Here is an 18,714-nt window from a genome sequence, read left to right as displayed (position 1 = left end):
AATATTTTATCATGCCAAGAAACTTTTTATAAGAAATCTTGAGTCATATTCAACTATATTTAATTAGGAAAAAAATAATTCTAAAATGATACATACAAATTTATAAATACAAATTGTTTGAGAATAAGTTTAAGATTCCAACACAAAGCCTTGAGTCAGGATAACAACTTCTAAATAATAAAGAAGAAAATCATGATAAATATTTTACTAATTACTATTCTTAAGCCAAATTAGTTCTTAAAAGTTGAGTTGTAACTTGTAAATTCACACTCATTCAAATTGTGTTTTTGTCATTAAGAATTTGCTTATTCTTGTTGTGTAATTTATTTTTTTTAAATATTTTTTTGTTGAAAAAACAACACTTTTATTTTTTATATAATTAATAAAGGCCTCTGCCTGTTTTGTTACCTCTCAACAGCGGCAATCGCTGAGGAATGACAAAGGTTGTTATTGACGATTGCCGCTATAGCCCTAACGAGCGCAGACGGTAGCTAAAGCAGAACAATAATGGCAGAACGTGTTGTGCTAAGTGTCGTTGCTAATGGCTTGCGCTATATAACACGCAACGGTATGTGAGAGATCTGCTACAATGCCATGGTCACCTTATCCAGTCTTCGGTCTGCCTCTTTAATGAAGCTAATCTTATCATTCCAACAGGTCTACTCCAAGGAAAAATGTTCTCGTAATTGTTTATTCAGAATTTAACTGATTTTTTTTTTTATGTGAAGTGATTGAACTTACTTTACGAATACTAATGATGGTGACCTTGAATATATTATTTACTCTACCATAATTATTAAAAATGATAATTGAAAGTTTTACTGCGTTAAAAACAGTATGAAAATTCTGAATTCTGAGTTATGTAAAAAAACAAAAACAAAATTATGTGAAAAATCGTTTTTATGGGTATATCTCAATTGTTTATACAAATTAGGTTCGAAGTTTCAGTCAAAAATATAACTTCTAGACCATTCAATATAATTTTGATCATAAGAGTTATCTCTTTCTCTCTTTTTTATTTTTTGTTAAAAGTAGATGTTCCATGTATTATATTCTTTTTATATACGATCGTTATCTTTTTTTAATTGGTTATCCATTTTTTTGGATAAGTATAATCCATCTTACTTGAACATCCTGTTTATTTGTTTAACTCGAGGTTTCGGACTCTCTGCTTCCCGAAACTCAATTTTTTCCCTCTCTCTTCAGGTAAGAGTTTATCATCTTAACTCTTATGTAACAACCCCTTCAACCATCTATTTATATTGAGGATAATATATCAGATTACCCAGAAACTAAGAAAAGTTTAGGTAATGAAGAGGATGCTATAGAACTACCTCAGATTTTATATTATACAATGTCCCTCGCGTTTTATTTTTGTTTATTTCGTCCTTTGTAGATGCATTTTATAAACATACGAGAATTTTTTTTTAAAGTAATGTAAGTCCATTTCATCTAAATTAATAATAATTTTATATTTGCGTGTTCCATTTTTAATAGATTTGTACAATAAATTACAAACTTTTGATTTATAGTTTAAAGAATTTATGATGGTCGCAACGCTATACTCATTTGATTTGTTTGTTATTTATGCACTAATTTATTTATTTTAATAAATGCGAATACTTCATTCCCTCACCATTGAATATATGTATCATTAATTATTTCAAATTGATAGGTACTTTGGATGCCTTTAGCTAATAAAGGTCCTTCCCTTGACTACATGTTCCAAGGGTTAGAAGATAAAAGTAAATATTTCGGCTTCAGTCAAGTTCCTGTCAGATTTAGAGACCTTAGACAACCTTTCTATGCTTATCACAAAATGTTTAAGCAGTCAACTAGAATGATGAATGAAACATTAATCTGAAACGGAAACAGCAAATTTGACGTGGGATTGGCACTAACATTAATATTTATGGGGGATCGTAAAGAAAGCCTAGGATGTTGAGAGCGCCCTTCGGGCAGCTATCGCGTGATCCTGTGCAGAACCTGCAACCAATGCTCGTGACCGAAGGTAAAGTCGTATAAACAGCCCGAGGATAGTAGACTATAAAACACAGGATTAAACTAAGCTGCCATTGTACTTGTTTTTGTATTGATTTCTTAACAAATAATTAAATAAATTAAAAATAATTATTCTTCCTTGTTATGTCAATCTTTAGTTCATTTCAAACTGATTTATAAATTTATATTTACTTTTAGAGAAACACATTCCTATATGTTATTTAAATATGTGTATTTCAATTTTTAATTTAGTACCATGATGAAATTTTCAATGAGAAACATTCCAGAATATTTGATATATTGTATGTACATATAAACTAGGTTTATAACGAGCTTCACTATACAATCCTTTGAAACATATAGCTCTGCAATCAAGAAGTTTTTATTATCAATTAACCGACTCAACCATATAACTAGATAATAACTACATATACCTTATAGCTCTTTAAACTAATTAGCTGTGAGTTACTAATTCACACAGCATATCACGAAAGATAATATTGAAAAATTATAATTTTTTTTTTCTTTAAGGAGAAAAATTAAATAAATCAATAATAACAGAGTTTTAAATTCATTAATTAGTATTAGTAAATACAATACATGTTAAAAACATCGATCGCTTAGTTTACAATGGTACTAATTATTTCCACTAATTTACAAACGATACAATCGAAGTTTTTCTCTTTTAGAAAAATTACAACTTTTTAATTTAATGATTAATTGAAAAGCTTTAATTTTCCTAAAATAGAGAACTTTAATTGTATTGTTTGTAAAGCTAGTGGAAATGCACTTTGATTTAATCGATGCATTAGTGCTAGTATTTTTCTATTTCTTATTCATTTCAATAATCAACTATTTAATGTGCGCGAATAAAGATATCATGAGCATGACTCATTTCAATCTCAAATTTACTGATAGATTAATATGATAAATGGAACTTTACTCAAATTATTAATCTCAATATATTTCACAATAGAGCATTGTTAAGAATAGTTTCTAATATGTAAATTAGAGTAATAATTACTGTAGTCATTAATTTATATATATAATATAAAAAAAGGAACTATGCACCGTTTAAGTTTTATGTTGTAGAATAATGAATATGCACGATACTCTAAACAGTTACTATATATTTCAAATTCTTATTACAAAGCAATACCTTAACCTTAAATTTTGCTCTTTGAATAATATATTTTTAAGAAACAGTCATTTGTAAACAACATATATTGGACAAGTTCTATTTTCATTTTAAACTCTTAATTTCCATGAGTTTTCAGAATTATGAGCAGAGCCAGATATTTTTATGCTGCAAAACACGCAGAATAAGCAATTTAATGTGCAATAATTTAATATTTCAAAACAATCGGAATTTAATCTCCAATGTTGCATTTTATTTTTTTCACCTTAATAAATTCATCTAAATGTATTTATTTTTCGTCAAATATACAAAACAGAATTTGGCTAATTGCACCAGGATACACTAATTCGTAAAGATGTCAGTTCTTTAAGAAATTCATGCAAAATAATATTCAATCGTATAAAATTCATGCTCTGGTCATAAGTTTGCTGATCCAGGAACTGTTAAGAATAAGTAAAATATTCCTGTGTTTATAAAAACACAAAATTAATTTAATAAATTATCTGATATCAGAAAGGTATTAATCTTAGAAAATTATTAATCTGTTATTATTTACTATATCAAGTTCTTGTTATTGTAGTTTATAAATTTATAATATTACGAGTTACATACAAATTACATAATAGCAAAAAAGTAATTAATTTCTGTATGATAAATATGAATAAACTATATGATGATTAGAGCTTGTAAAAAATAATCCTAAGGACCTAAACGAGTTTTTCTTTAGTAAAAATTAAACATCCGATTTTTATAACTAATAATCTTCTAAGATACCAATTAATTCTAATTTGTTTTTCAACTTAGCCATTACTTTAAAATGACAAATATAATAGTGAATTTAGTTTTACTACATATTTATAAACAATGGAAAATGGTTTGTTTAACAATTGGATTGAATGAAACATTTTATATATTCAGGAAGTTAATGACATCCCTAATGAATTTATTTCATGCAATTAATTATTATTGAAATTGTGCTCAATGAATAAAATATAATAATAAAAAATTAAATATCGATTTAATTGTATTTCTGTCCTGAAATAGTTAAATTATTGACGTTTTTAAATCCAAGATACTTCACTGTTTTAACAGTACAACCAAAAATTATATCTTAAAGTACAAATATTATACCTATAAATATACATTAGTCCACAGTGAAGTTTTGTATGATAAAGTAAAAAGAAAAAAGATTGGAGAAATGAGAGACAGGCGGAAGAGGTGAATCAGCGATGGGAGATACATCCAAGGACAGGGTTACGACTGTCTTGACGGGGCTTGCAAACTGCATAGTCTCCTCGGCTAATTTAAGCAGTATATTTTATATTTTAACATTTATATGCTGTTCTTTTTTATTGCTGTGAAATGTTAAACCTGATTATTTATTATTAATTAGTGCCATTTTTATAAATTTATGTCTGATGAAAATTGTTGCAATGAAAATTGCAAAACAATTTTTTTTTTTTTAACCGAACTAATTGTTTAAATTAGTATTATTTTAAGCTAACAATTAAAAATAGATTTAGTCAATTTTTATAAATATTGATACTTATATTTCTCAAAGTTCAGGGAAGTCGTCGATTTTTACTGTCGGAGACTTTAATGATGGTATATGGCAAACGATTCACATACGTTTGTATTTTTTTTTTTTACTAGAAATTCCCCGTTTAAAGTCTTATATTCCGATTTAGAGTTTAGAGTTCAGAGCCTGTTAAAATAGAATTCACCAAAGTGCCATTGTTTTAGAAAATAATCAAAGATCATTCATCTTAATTATCATTTTTTAAAATGTTTATGATCAAGAAGAGTAAAGATGGTTTGAGCACATATCACAGCCGATTGTTAAATTGCAAAACGATTTCTTGCAACTGCGATTATTTATGATATGACACTTTGGCGAATCACTTGGCACTATGGTGTTGGCACTGTAGTATGCACTTCAATATGCCGATCCACTGGTGATGGCTTTGTGCAACGAGCTGCGGGTCGGTAACAAGAATAACGGCTTCTCTGGCGATGTTCCAGCCTCCGTTGTTCCACTCCTTCGGTAAGCACTGGTCACTCATTCGCGTTTTCACGGGATAGGTGAGAAGAAGGAAGGCGATAGAGATAGCTGATAGAAGATGGATAAATGTATTGGACTTACGTTGTGAGACGTGCTCGCGTGAGAGGGGCACAGACACACTGGTAGAACTGGTGCAATCCAGAGGGGCCGCCGTGTATATATAACCTCAGTGGTAGGGGGTGCGGGCTTATCCCCTCCACCTCAACATTGATTAAGCCCCTCCCTTCCTTCTTTTAATAAATAGTGACTTTAACGCCGCGCCGGCTAGTGATACTAGCCTTCGGAAGGTTATTTTAGTTTCTGATCGAGTCGATTTTTTGGCGGACTTATTAAAAATTAAAAATTTCATTGATATCTCTATTGTGTGTAATAAATCATGTTTTCTTGTTGTTCTTTCGATAAAAAGTGATAATGTGGGTCAGTGAAAGACTTTCAACAATGGACTAGTGTACATATTAGCTATAGTAGTTTTTGTTAATAAGTCTCAGGACAATGTATCTCAGTACTCATGTACCTCTTACAGTCTGTTCATCAGTTTTAGCCATTATTACTTTACATTTATTTTTATGTGATTTGAAATGTGCATTCTGTGATGATTACTTAGTATTTCAAGGTTGACAAATAGATATTATTTACAAAATTAATTCATTCTCAAAATGATTTATTATCATTATTTAGAAATATTAGTAGTCAAATAAAGATTTTTTAATATAATTTTTGTTTTTTAACTACTACCTACTAATTTATCATTTCAATGAAATTATTTTATTTTATATGAGCAAATTATAAAATAGTAAAAAACATTTATCTCAAACATTAGAATGTTTTTTCTTATTATTTTAATAGCAGATAGTATGTATACAGTGGACTGTAGCTAATCCAAACCATTCTTTAATCCAAACCACTCCTTAAAATAATTAAAATTGAATTTGATTTTTTCTATGTAATATATTTATGAATACATTTAAATCCATTTAATCAAAACATTTCGTGCTGCAGCTTAAATAATCTGGTTAAAAATACCAACCCATTTTATTTGTTATAAAATTCAACCTATCTATTAAAATTTGGAAGCATATTTATTTTCTTAACTTCTTTAGCGACGGATATAATTAACTTTTTCATTAAATTAATCTTAAGTGCGATTTTGAATTATTATTAAAATTGATTTTTTATTTATGAAGTGACCTTTGGTTTCAATTAGTTCGAGTTAGCGAGATTTAGACTAAAGGTAATTGTATTATTGTACATTTTAGAAATTAATAATAATTATAAAAAGTTGGTGCCTAATTGCTTATTTTATTTAAAATATTTTGATTATTTACAAATGGGATTTTCAATTCAAATAAAAAAGTTCAATTTTTTATTAAATGATTCTTTCGCGAAAGGAATTAAGGAATTGTTACAGAGAGCTGAAAAAAACAGCGACTACTAAAATCATTATTATAAAAATATTCATTAATATAATAAAGAGTTCACACCATCATCCTTTTGCAGTCGTGAGGGCTGGTTACGAAGGAATGCCTAATCTTTTGAGAAAGGGAAAGGGAATTGACCTTACTATCATCAAAAATACATTTTATTCCTTTGAAAACGATTGAAGGTCCTGAGGCTGTTCGGGTTTGTATTGTTGGCAGCGATGTCGTCAGCAAGTTGTTTGATTGAAGTCGTTATACTGGAAATACATTTTCTCACACTTGCTACTCATAGAGGATGTTTTTATATATAAATTTATAGATGCTTATTTATAAAAATTCCAAAAAAAAATAGTAAACAAAATTGTGGAATCGTTAATAAATAACTGCATTGGGTATTATCATCTATAAAAGGATCGTGTTTTGATAGACATTCCCTGACATCACTTAATTTTAAAAATTGATTACTTGATATTACTCAAAGGTTTGGTGTTGTGCACCAAGAATTCGTTAGGATGGGAATCAGTCACCCTTTTCGTTGGGGTTTGTATAGTTAGGATCTTCCTCTTGTTGATGTTGGTATCTTGATTGAATTAGTATTTTTATAGTATTTATTTTAAATATTTAATTATATGTAAGTATGATAGTATGTAAGAGTAATACTAAAACATTTATTTGTTTTGGGGATAACCCTCGTGCAAAATTGGCTGGCTGGTACAGTAAAAGGCTTACATGAACAAAAATTTATATTAAAACAAACAATTATATTGAAATCACTTATATAATAATAAACAATAAATCCAAGCAGAACATACTATCTATTACATTTATCACAATTGAAAAAAAATTATTGCATATTTAACATTGTTAGGCAGATAAAACTGCTCATCACATTCAGAAGATAGGTCTCCAGATCGAAATTTGAGGTTTTATGTTACATTTACTAATAACAATTTAAGATATAATTTTATAGGTACTGCCAAGGTTTTATACAAATAATTTGGGCTAATATTATTCAACTTAGGTGGTTTTGTTTTCTTAGTAAGCAAGAAAACTTTACTAAAAACAATGTGAATTTCCCAAAGCCCTTCCATCACAAGCAGGAAAAGATGCAAGTCCGAAGAATATTTGTGTTAACTGACACCAAGCAACATTTTTTTTTTTAAATGACTCCCTTCCTAGTCATTTTCTGACATACGTTGGGAGGAGGGTCACATACAGAGCACTACCTATTTCGTGGGACCGCCACAAAAATAAAAGTCAACCTCTCTTGGCCCAATTCGAATCAGAGGCGCTGTAGTCACCAGGCAAAGTTGACGCTTTAACTCACTCGGTCACAAACGGCCCATGACATTACTATGAGTAAAAACTATTTATACGTCATTATAGATTCACTTTCTTTTCTTAGATACAACAATAGAATATTGCACAGGAGTCAGGGAAACCATAGAAAAAAAATTCTCATTAAATTTTTTCAGAGTTGGTTACTGCTATCCTGAAAGTTCGCGCTAAATCGTGTTGACATACTTTTAAAAAAGAATTACTTATTCCCATTTTCGTTTAAAATCATATTATACGTAAAATGACTGTTTAATTTTTCAACTTTCTTATCATAGAAATTTTGTTTATATTTAATTAATCTTAAGAGTTTTAAGGAGAATATATTACGCAAGCATCATAATCGTCAAAAACATTTTGGCGCTATAATCATTAGAAAAACAACGTTTTTCAACCAGGCAATTACGTACAGGGTGCTCAGTTTGGTACATATGCTTCAGAAACCCTACTGACTTAAATAAAATCAATCAATCTGTTTAAATGGTTTTTTATCCTACAGACTAATGGACAAAACGGTATTTTTTAGAAAAAGGACCTCTAAACACCATTGTAAATTGCACCTAAAAAATCCTAATAACGAACATACTTATTAAAATATTTAGAATCATCCTTATGCGGTCCGAACCATACTTGTTTCTAAAAGGACTCCAAGAATTCTTAGGCTTAAATTTATACATTTCTCTGGTATTGAAAACAGAAGAGATGTCTAGTTTTAGGTGTGTTTAAAAAAATAAAATATTTAATTGTTCATTTCTTCTTTTATTTCATCTTCTTTCGATGGTTATAATTTTAACAGCTTCCGATCTTAGTAGAAATTGAATATTTAATTAAAATATTTTATGGATGCATGAATAAATGTTTTCGAAGTTTTTCTCCGATTTGAACCGATTAGAACTATATTATAGACTTAAGATATTAGAATTGTTATAATAAATGTATTGAATATTGCTTTGTGATTGAACACCCAAAAGCTTTCATTGAGAAACTGTTGATTTCTCTAACGTAATCAATCAACTTTATTTCAGGTATCTCATTTGAACTTTTAGCTACAGGTTTTTCAAAAAACATCTTTCATTTCGCTGGACATGCCGAAAAAAATATTTTCCCTTCACCGGTGCAAAAGAAACATTCTGGATCACCGTCGAGGTCCCGTCGCTCTCAATAGTTTGAATGCCTCATTTTTCCTCGACAAGATTTTTATTTTTTCTTCCTTGTTACATTGGACGTTCTTATTGAATTTTATTATTTGATATAAGCAGTTTCGAAATAAATCTTTAAAGCGTGACTATTAATAACGAATGATATCATGCTGAATTAAGGTATTCTTGAAAAGTTTTTGACAGAAAGAATAAGGTATTGGTAAACTCATGTCCTTTAAACTTTTTTAACATTTTAGTAACTTTTACACTTTATTACAATCTAGAATACGTTGAGAAACATATGATGTTTCTAGATATATACGGTCTTGTTTAGGAAATCTCTCTGGTATAATATTTATTTAAGAGAATTAATACAATCGGTTACTTTAAGTATTAGTGTTGAAATATTCATTCATAAAATATGTGCGTAAATAGTAAAAAAGAAAACAGTAAATAGAGAGGAAAAAAATGTAAATGATAACATAATAAATCAAATTATGTACAAAATAAATTAAAAGGAAAAAATCAAATTTAAAATAATAATAACAATTAAAGAATATACTATCATGATTTTCACAAATAAAAATATGAATCTATAAAAAAAGTCTATAATAAAACATAGTAAAAAAAAGTAATAGTTTATTTACAAGACAAAGAAAATTATATTTAAGTAAGAAAAAATTTAATACACATTTGCATGTTTAATAGGTAAATGTAAAAATTCATTTTGCTATGGAAATTTTTTTATTATATTTTAGTATTATCCTTTCAAATTAACGTGCATTAATAACGCATGACACGTAGCCATTGCATAGGCTTTTTATGTGAAATGCGCATTGAAAAAAGTAAGAAAGTAAATGTTATAGTAATGATCTACCGGTCATGATTTTCATATTCTAAATGATACTTTTTTAAGTGTACTATATAATTGTAAATACCGTAGTATGCTTATTACCAAGCTAATATATTACTGCTTCTATATTATATAAACAATTTATTTTACTATAAATTGTTGCATTTTTTTTTTAGATTAAAATTAATAAGACAGTACTGTTATTGACTGTCAACTGTGACTGTATGTCACAGCTCGTAACGTCACATTAGTGTGCGCACAATTTAGGTTTCTATACTGTGTTTTATTATTTATTTCTGTGTTTAGCTTAACTTGTCTTTAAGGTTAACTAACTAAAAATATTTTTTAAACATCCGTCATTTGTTAAAATAAATATAGGTAAATAATAAATTAAAACTCCGATAGCATGATTGGAAATTAATCAAAATATTTTTTATATATAGATGATGAACTTCATACATCACACCTGCATTGATAAAGTTGGGTCGAAACATTGGCCATCAATAATTGGTTGAAAATGTTTATATTTTTATTTTCTTAATTGTAGCCCCAACCTTTCTGTTAATCATATCATTTTATTTAGATCCCAAATTAGTCTTTTTTTCTAATATATTTCAAGAATTACCTACATCATTTCACAAATCGTATAAAATTTCTTAAATATTTGGTATATACTTAAAATACATCCAATCTGTATTATTGGAGATAAAAATACCCCAAGACCATCTTTTTTGCAGACGTTCCGAAAGTTCCTCGTGAGTCGCTTGTGAATTAGTTTGAAACTAATGGGTTTAATTGGGAATAGAGTTTATAATGGATAGATCTATTTTACATTAGTGGGCAATAAAATAAAATAGATCATCTTATTTTTAACATGATAAGCAGCATTCAAGAATCAACGAAGTATTTTATATTTTTGTATTTTAATATTTTAATATTTTAGATATGAGTAGAATTTGATGGTTTGGAATAGCTCGAACTTTTTATTCACAAAAACCATATTATTTTCATTTTGATTAATTTTTGTAATTAATTGAAAATTTCGGATAATTTTATCTGTAGTAAAAGAGAATTTTCTAGCTGTTTCTTCTTCTTCTGTCTTGTATTTGCATTCCAAGTTAATTTCTGCCACGAAATCTGAAATAATTAACAATTCAGTGAAATTTCTATTCGACGGACTAGGAAGGTTATTTTGTTTGTTTTAAGGAGGTTTCGCTTAAGAAGGGGCTAATATAAAAGTAACACAACAATGTAATAATAGAATTATTTAATTATGTAATAATTTATTATTTATCGTTACTCGAGCTGCAATATATATACATGTAAAAAAATATATATATGCTTTTTATACATTTAAAAAAATTGGTGACCTATGCCTATGGTACCGAAGTAAAAGAAATTTATTACCCAGGTCCCGAAGAAAATCCGTCGGAGCCCAGGAAAGGATTTCTTTATTCCAGTGTTTGATTATAAATATATCGAAACATATAACCTTAAATTTCGAAGGAGAGGTTTAAATTTGTTTTTGTAAACTCTTAATGCTCCTACACAATTCAAAATTTTTACCACACCATCTAATAAAATAAGTTCTTCATAAAATGAAGGGGAAATTCAGAATAAAACAACAAAGCCTATTTTCGTGGTTTATTTTAATACGAATTATAATGTCTAATTAGCATACTTTTTCTCACTAACTTTGAAACAGAATTAATTAGTTATTAATTAATAACATCCATATATAAAATAAGTAATGCATTCTTTTTGATTCACATAATTTTTTGTTAATGTTATGATATATTCGGCGAAAACCTATACCATATGTAATATGAATTGTGAGTTAGTGGATTTATGTTTTATGATTTGTGTTCGTTATAGAGGAGTGGAAAGTGATGGTGAATGATATTAGTGTCGCCTACGGAATGAAGGGGTTCCGTAATGGAGGGGTTCAAATGCATCAAATGTTTCTTGTTGGACTTGGCTTCAATAAAATCGTTCATTAGGTAGAGTATCCTTTAAGAGAATTTTAACTGTATAAGTTTTTTTTTTTATAGTTTTTTTTAATGTGCAATGATTTTTATTATTATATGACCTTTAGCTTTGCGTAAAGTAATACAGGTTACTGTGTACATTTAATGTCCGTATGACCTGGATAGTATAGAGATTGACATGACACGGTGATCGATCAGTTAAGCAGTTGCCTGGACACCGTTAGCATCTTATTTAGCAAAAAGGTTAACTTCCGAGAAAAGTCACGTAGCGTTAATTCATTAGGCGATAAAGGATTTACTAGAAGACCAAAACAAATTATTGTTTGACTGTTTTATTGTTTTCTTGGAAGTGACAATAATTCATAAATTTAACAACGATTATGAAGAAGAATTGAAAAACATATTGAATTGAAATATCCCGAAGATTGTGTGCCCGATAATAAAAATATAATAACTAATTTTGTTGCTACTGCGAAAAATAATATGAGATTTTTCGAAATAAAATTTAAACACTAATTAATAAATTTAAAGTTATTGTAGCCATTACTGTTTCATTTTATTTATTATTTTCAATGAAACTTTGTATTAAGACTAATTAAAATAATGATTTACTCTTTCCATCCTCCAAAAAAATAAAATAAAGTTTTACGTTTCAAGATACATAAAATCCAAAAATCATATAAATAATCCGCGGCTTTTCTATAAAACTACTGGTCTGATTTTTTAGATCTTGCATTGGGTTGTTAGGTTGTAATTTCAAAAGCGAACTAGTTCTATGTAAAAAAAACAATCGATTTTTTTTATTTCAGGCCGATTTTTTAAATATTTGATACCATAATCACAAGCCATCCAGCAATGATCCTCGGAATTCGTCATTACTCTCAGTCTTTTCGTTTTAAAATGGCGGCTAATTAGATGTTTCCTACAGTCGTATTTCGTCAATTTATGAAGATGAGATGAAATAAAAAGTTAGAACAAAGTTACAAATAAAATTAGAATATTAAAATTATCTCATATTGAACGATTGGACTGATTTTGTTGAAACTTACCTAAAATCTTCTCCTTAAAGCTTTTAACTTTTCTTATGTAAAATAAATTTCCGAGAAAAGCAAACAAAAAGGTTTTGAAAGCAAGAAAATTTATTTTGTGCATAGCTCATTTTATAGTAGATTGAGTAGCTATTATTTGAAATTTCATTTTTTACAGTTAAAAAATAAGGAAAATTAATATGAAAAAGGAACAAAAAATGTATAGGAGCTTCGGTATAAAAAATAACACAGTTTTGTGATATGTTATAACGAGAAGAAATATTTTTTCTTTGTTAATTACTTTATATCAGTATTATATATATTATATTTAATAACAGACTCATTAGTACGCTGTGTCTTGTAGCAACCCCATGTATTTGGACAGTACTGTTTGTGAAGTAAAGCGTTTATGTCTCTGGGGGCGAGTTTTTCTAGGTTTGGGACCAAAGTCTCTCATGACATGGCGATGACCCTCGGAACTCTACATTACCATGCAAAGATACAATTATAGCTGCTAAAGGATACACTTAATATTTTATTATTTTTTATTTATTAAAATACTTACCCATGCAATAATTTTCAGCGTTTTTATTGTGTAGATTAGTTTAGATTGCATATTTGTATTGAAGTTCATGGGTTAGTTTGTATTTTCTTAAAATTTGCTTTTATTTAAAATTGATGAAATAAAATTGCAATAAAAAAATCATCCTCTCCTCAGACCATCGATCGATACAATATATACAAATCTATAATGGAGAAAGTCATGCACTACTTTTATTAATTTATTATTTATTTTATTTTATAGAGAATTACATTTGCTTTATTAAAATTAAATATTTTATTTCCCCCCCCCCCAATTTGAGATTATATTGGCTGAAACCGGTTATAATTTGTGAAGACAGAATTTCACAGCACATAATTTTTTTTTACAAAACTAGGGCCGGGTTGCAACATTTTATAGAACAGACCTGATATTAAGTAATATATACTTAAAGCTCGTCAAGTTCAAGGAAGCTTTATGAAACTGGAAAATCTGTAGTCTTGAAAGGGCTGACTTAATTAGATAGTTTTTTAGTTATTGCTTTCTATTTAACAAAAAAGATGATGCTTAATAAAAAACAACACAAAATTTCAATTTTATCTTTTTCTGTTGGGAATCTGACCGGCCTCAATCTTTTGTTTTGTTTTTTTGGCCTAATTTTACATCTCTTAATATTACTTCAGACTTACGGGATACCCTGTGTCTTTGTGAAAATGAAATTCTTCACCGCTACAACTCATGAAGAGGCCGTCAGTAATTTGTAAGGAAGTAGTGTTCCTTGAACAACGGTTGTGCAAGGAAGTGTAGGCTGAAGGTTTAGCATGTGGTTACTCAAGCCTATTTTAAAACGGTCATTGGTACCACATTCTTAATATTTGAAAACAAATGTTGACCTGTCAGTAACTGGTGCACTTACCCTAGGATCATTTCTCTCTATGGCCTAAATATTAATGTCTGTACGGAATTTGACAATTATCTTTGTTGATTTTTTTATGGTCTACTTTAATCCCCCTAAATATTGCTAAAGACTACGTTATACCCTATGTATATGGCACGGAAATAGGTACGGAGGTATTTCTATTGAATGTTTTAAAGTTTTCTGTTGCTCCAAAGAATTGCTGAGAAAAACGAATGGTAATACTCGTAAATAACCCCGTAGCCATGGCAATATAACATCTACATACTGGCCTCAGATAGACGGCCACAGAAACCATTAACACTCTTACTTTCCCAGCAGTGCTGTTTCCGCATTCTTCGCCGCCTCCACCACGATGGCACTGCCCGCCTAAGCAGGCCCTCACGACCAAATATCCTACGTGAGTCTTCACTTTTCCTCCACTCCTTACCTTCTTCCTTTTTAACTTTTACCGCCTCTCCTTTTCTGTGGCTTGTTAGCTGTGAAGTTTGTTTATAGCTTTTCGAAAATAATTTAATAACTCCTATACGAACATCCAAGATGCAATAATAAATTTGCTAAAGCTTGCATATAGCTTTTCACGGATGAATAATCATAACTGTAAACTAATTAAAAAATAATCAATGCCTTAACCGATAATTTTCCATGACTGTTATGAAATATTATAAAGGATTTATGCTGTTTAGCCACAGTTGAAAATTGAATATTCATTTTCAATATTAAAACTTTATGCTTTTCGTACATTATACAAAATTTCAATAATTTCCATTAAGTTAATGCATCCTATTGACGTGAATTAAGCGGAAGCTACTAACATTAACAAGTCGTAATGTTTAACTCTGAAGATTCTCAATAATTAAATTATTATTATAAGATTTTGAAGTCTTTAGTCTATTAGTCAAATAGCTGTTAATGACTACTCGATCAACGATTTGCCAATTAAGGCATCAACAGGAAAGAAAATCGCATAATTACACGAAGGCAGTCTAATGATAGGACATCCAGCATCAGCATCCAGATAAAGACTAGTCTAATAGAGAAAGTCCAGTGCATACCTGATGTACACAGAGATAGGTTTCATAAAAAATGATGATTAGATATCTCACAGGTTAAAATAAAGGTGTTTAATAAATTGTTTTTATTTTAAGAAAGTAAAAAAAATACCTCTCGACAAAAGGTACCCCTCGTTGGGAGAAACCATTTAAGCGATAGCTGCTATACCTCATATTTTTAGATAGTAAATTAAAAGTTATTCTATTTTAAACTAGTGTTACTAAATGTGGAGAAAAATGAAAGTTTTTTTTCCTTAGCTCTATTTTATTTTTATTTTCAATAACTATTTTGATTATCAATTAACCTGAGCTAAGATTGATGAAAATTTTAATGGCTCATCCTCAGTTACAAACCTATAGACTTGCTAGTTTCCAAAAAAATTTCATATAAATAACCAAAAATAAATTTCGAACAAAAATACGCAATAAAGGAGATTATGAAACAACCATTTCAATGAACAATAAAAGGTTTTTTCTTTCTGAAAACTTTTTCACGGCCTGATATATTTTATGGTAACATCTGAAGATTCCATATTCTATACCAACATTAAATAATTTATTTTGCATATCTTTTATAAATAAAACATAAATTTTAGAAATAATCATTTCAGCTGAAAAAACTGATACTTTGACGAGGTAGAATTTCACAACATATGATTTTTTTTTTAAACTGAAAGCGAATCTCAGCTTATATTGTAACAGACACCAACTTATATGAAATTAAGGGTTGCTAAACAAAGTAGACAATTTTATCTAGTTATCTCCTACTATAAATAGTTTTTTAATTATTGCTACTTATTAAACAAAAAACGCTTTAAAAAACCCAAAATATCAACTTTCTCCTTGTTTTGTTGAAAATTAATCCTTTCTCTATTAGGATTTTCTAGGTTTTAAGATGTACTCTGACCTTCCTGAATATTGCAAAAGACTGGCATGAAAACCCAAATATCCAAAAATCAATAGTCCTTTTGTATTTTTAATTAGTCATTTGACATATTTTGGCAAATCTTTTTTCTATTTCAAAGAGAATAGAAAACAATGTTAAAATGCAACTGAATCCAAGTAAAATTCAGCGATTTCACTATTTTGGCTTAGCACCGGCTGTATATCTTAAAAACGATTTTTTAAAAATATATTAGAAGGCCATACACAGGGATGGTGATGTTTGCCTGTGTATACTGATTGTCTTCTCGGGAACATTCCTAACATTATTATATCCACACTATCGGCTGATATTACATTAATAGTTCATATTAAAAAAATATATAAAGAAAAACAATTAATTGGATTACAGTAAGTGACACTAATTGATATAATAAAGATGTAGATAAATCAAATCTAATCAAAATTAACTTAATCATATATTTCCGGAATAGGAGGACTATTATCATTTAGTAAAATTAAGTAAACTTTTCATGAATTATTGAGAAATATTCTGTCTATGAAAACGAAAACCTTAGTAAACCTATTAAAATAATATACATTACTCCAGTACATTAAATTTGATAATAATCAGAATTATTTTAGATCAACCAAAACATAAATTAAATACAAATATTAATTGGGCTTCGAAAATTTTCGAAAAGAGGGATTCCAATTTTTCATCACTTTAATGAAAACTATTCAACTGGGGAATAAAATACTTTAAATACTTCAATATTCAAGTTTCAATGACATTGACTGTATAGTTATTCTTAAAGAAAATAAAGTGAAATTTTGTCATTACTTGAAAAAGCTCAAAAATATATTCATATTTTTTTGTAACTTCTAGAATAGCCGCCATTTTTTATTCTCCCTTACAATGGCTAGCAGAACCATCGATTATGACTCTTTATGTACACAGTTTTCATTTAAGTTTTTAAAAATTGGATGAAACAACTTTCTTAAGTTTCCTCTTGGGCTCTTAAACTATTGAGAAGAGTGCAGAGTGATGCCAACTGTTCCTTTGCAGCAGTTGCTAGAATCGGATAGTGAGGAAGATCTGAAGACCGTTAACCGGAGCAAAGCTCAGCGAGCAGACCGGATCGGACAGATTAGGCCGTGAACTTGACCGCCGCCTCCGCGGGGTCCATTTACATATCTCATCATAGTCTATGGTGGCTTTCACTAGGGGATTACTGACACTTGTCTGATAGGAACAGTATTGAAGCAATATTCCTTTATAAATCCTCTTACCGTTAAAAACTTCAGTGCAGAACCACTGCCATGAGTAGATCTCAGTGGATAGCCCCGCGCTGACTCCGCAGGTACCATCAAGTGCCTACTTGACCTACCGTCGGGAAGGGAATAAACATTTGCTCATTACAGGAAGAGGGTGATGATGACCTCACCAACGAAATAGCCTTTGGTCCAATAACGGTACCTGCTTGTTAAAAATAAGGGCTCCACTTCCTGTTCGAGATATCTATATAGGTCTATTTGGAGTCTCAACTTCTTTAAAAATGAGGACCGTGTAGTTGCCTGTGCCATTATTATTAATACTGATAGGTAAACTGTTATTTTAATTATCCAGCAAAAATTCAAAAATACAAAATTACAAGCATATAATGAAATATTTATTTGTAATACTTTTAATTATTGGGTCGTTCTGGAGGCTGTAACGGCTTATAATCTGAAACTGTACAATGTTGAGATTATTTCTAAGGATAAAACTAATGATTTACTTTATATGATCCAGCTAAAATACAAAATACTTGTTAAAAAAAAACAAAAAAAAAACTGAAGTATATTAGTTATTTTGAAAAAAGTCTACTAATGTTAGAACATTTTAATATTATATAGAATTTTACAAAATGAAGTGATGAAAGACAACAAATGAATAAATAAATGATACATAACTTACGAAGAAAATAATAATGATAATTTAGAACTAATAAATTAATAATAATGAGGCTAATAATGCTAATAAATAAAGTATGAATGGAGTGCAGTTGACTAAAAATAAGAATATAATACAACTAAAGAGCTAGTTATATCTTAGTAATATGTCTAGTTAGGTATATAATGTATAGGTACATATATGTATAGCTCATTATCTATAATAATGTATATATAATAAAATCAAAGACACTATGTGGAGAAAAGAAAAATTATTTGCAGTTATTTGCTCAATGAAAATAGGTTATAAATTTTCATTGAAGTAATAAAGTACCCAGTCAATGATTTCTTTCTGAATTTTCTGTGTGATTGGTATATTCAATTATTGTTCTGTGTGAACATTGTATAAATATAGTACCATTTAGG

The 18,714-nt window shown here is 28.9% G+C and overlaps 1 protein-coding gene across 1 annotated transcript in view; it reads right to left on the bottom strand.

The window, feature by feature from the left end:
• Positions 1–5,319, bottom strand: part of tyn (trynity) — an 85,181-nt gene extending 79,862 nt beyond the window's left edge. Inside the window, exon 1 of the mRNA XM_014437167.2 lies at positions 5,283–5,319. The gene's annotated coding sequence lies outside the window, so the exon portion shown is untranslated. The remainder of the gene's footprint in view (positions 1–5,282) is intronic.
• Positions 5,320–18,714: the final 13,395 nt, after the last annotated feature.

This window comes from Halyomorpha halys, unplaced genomic scaffold, assembly GCF_000696795.3.
Source record: "Halyomorpha halys isolate HHAL.00 unplaced genomic scaffold, Hhal_1.1 Scaffold51.1, whole genome shotgun sequence".
In the NCBI taxonomy this organism is placed as follows: Eukaryota; Metazoa; Arthropoda; class Insecta; order Hemiptera; family Pentatomidae; genus Halyomorpha; species Halyomorpha halys.
Note: the sequence above shows the minus strand (reverse complement) of the source record. Positions and strands in the feature narration are given on the sequence as shown.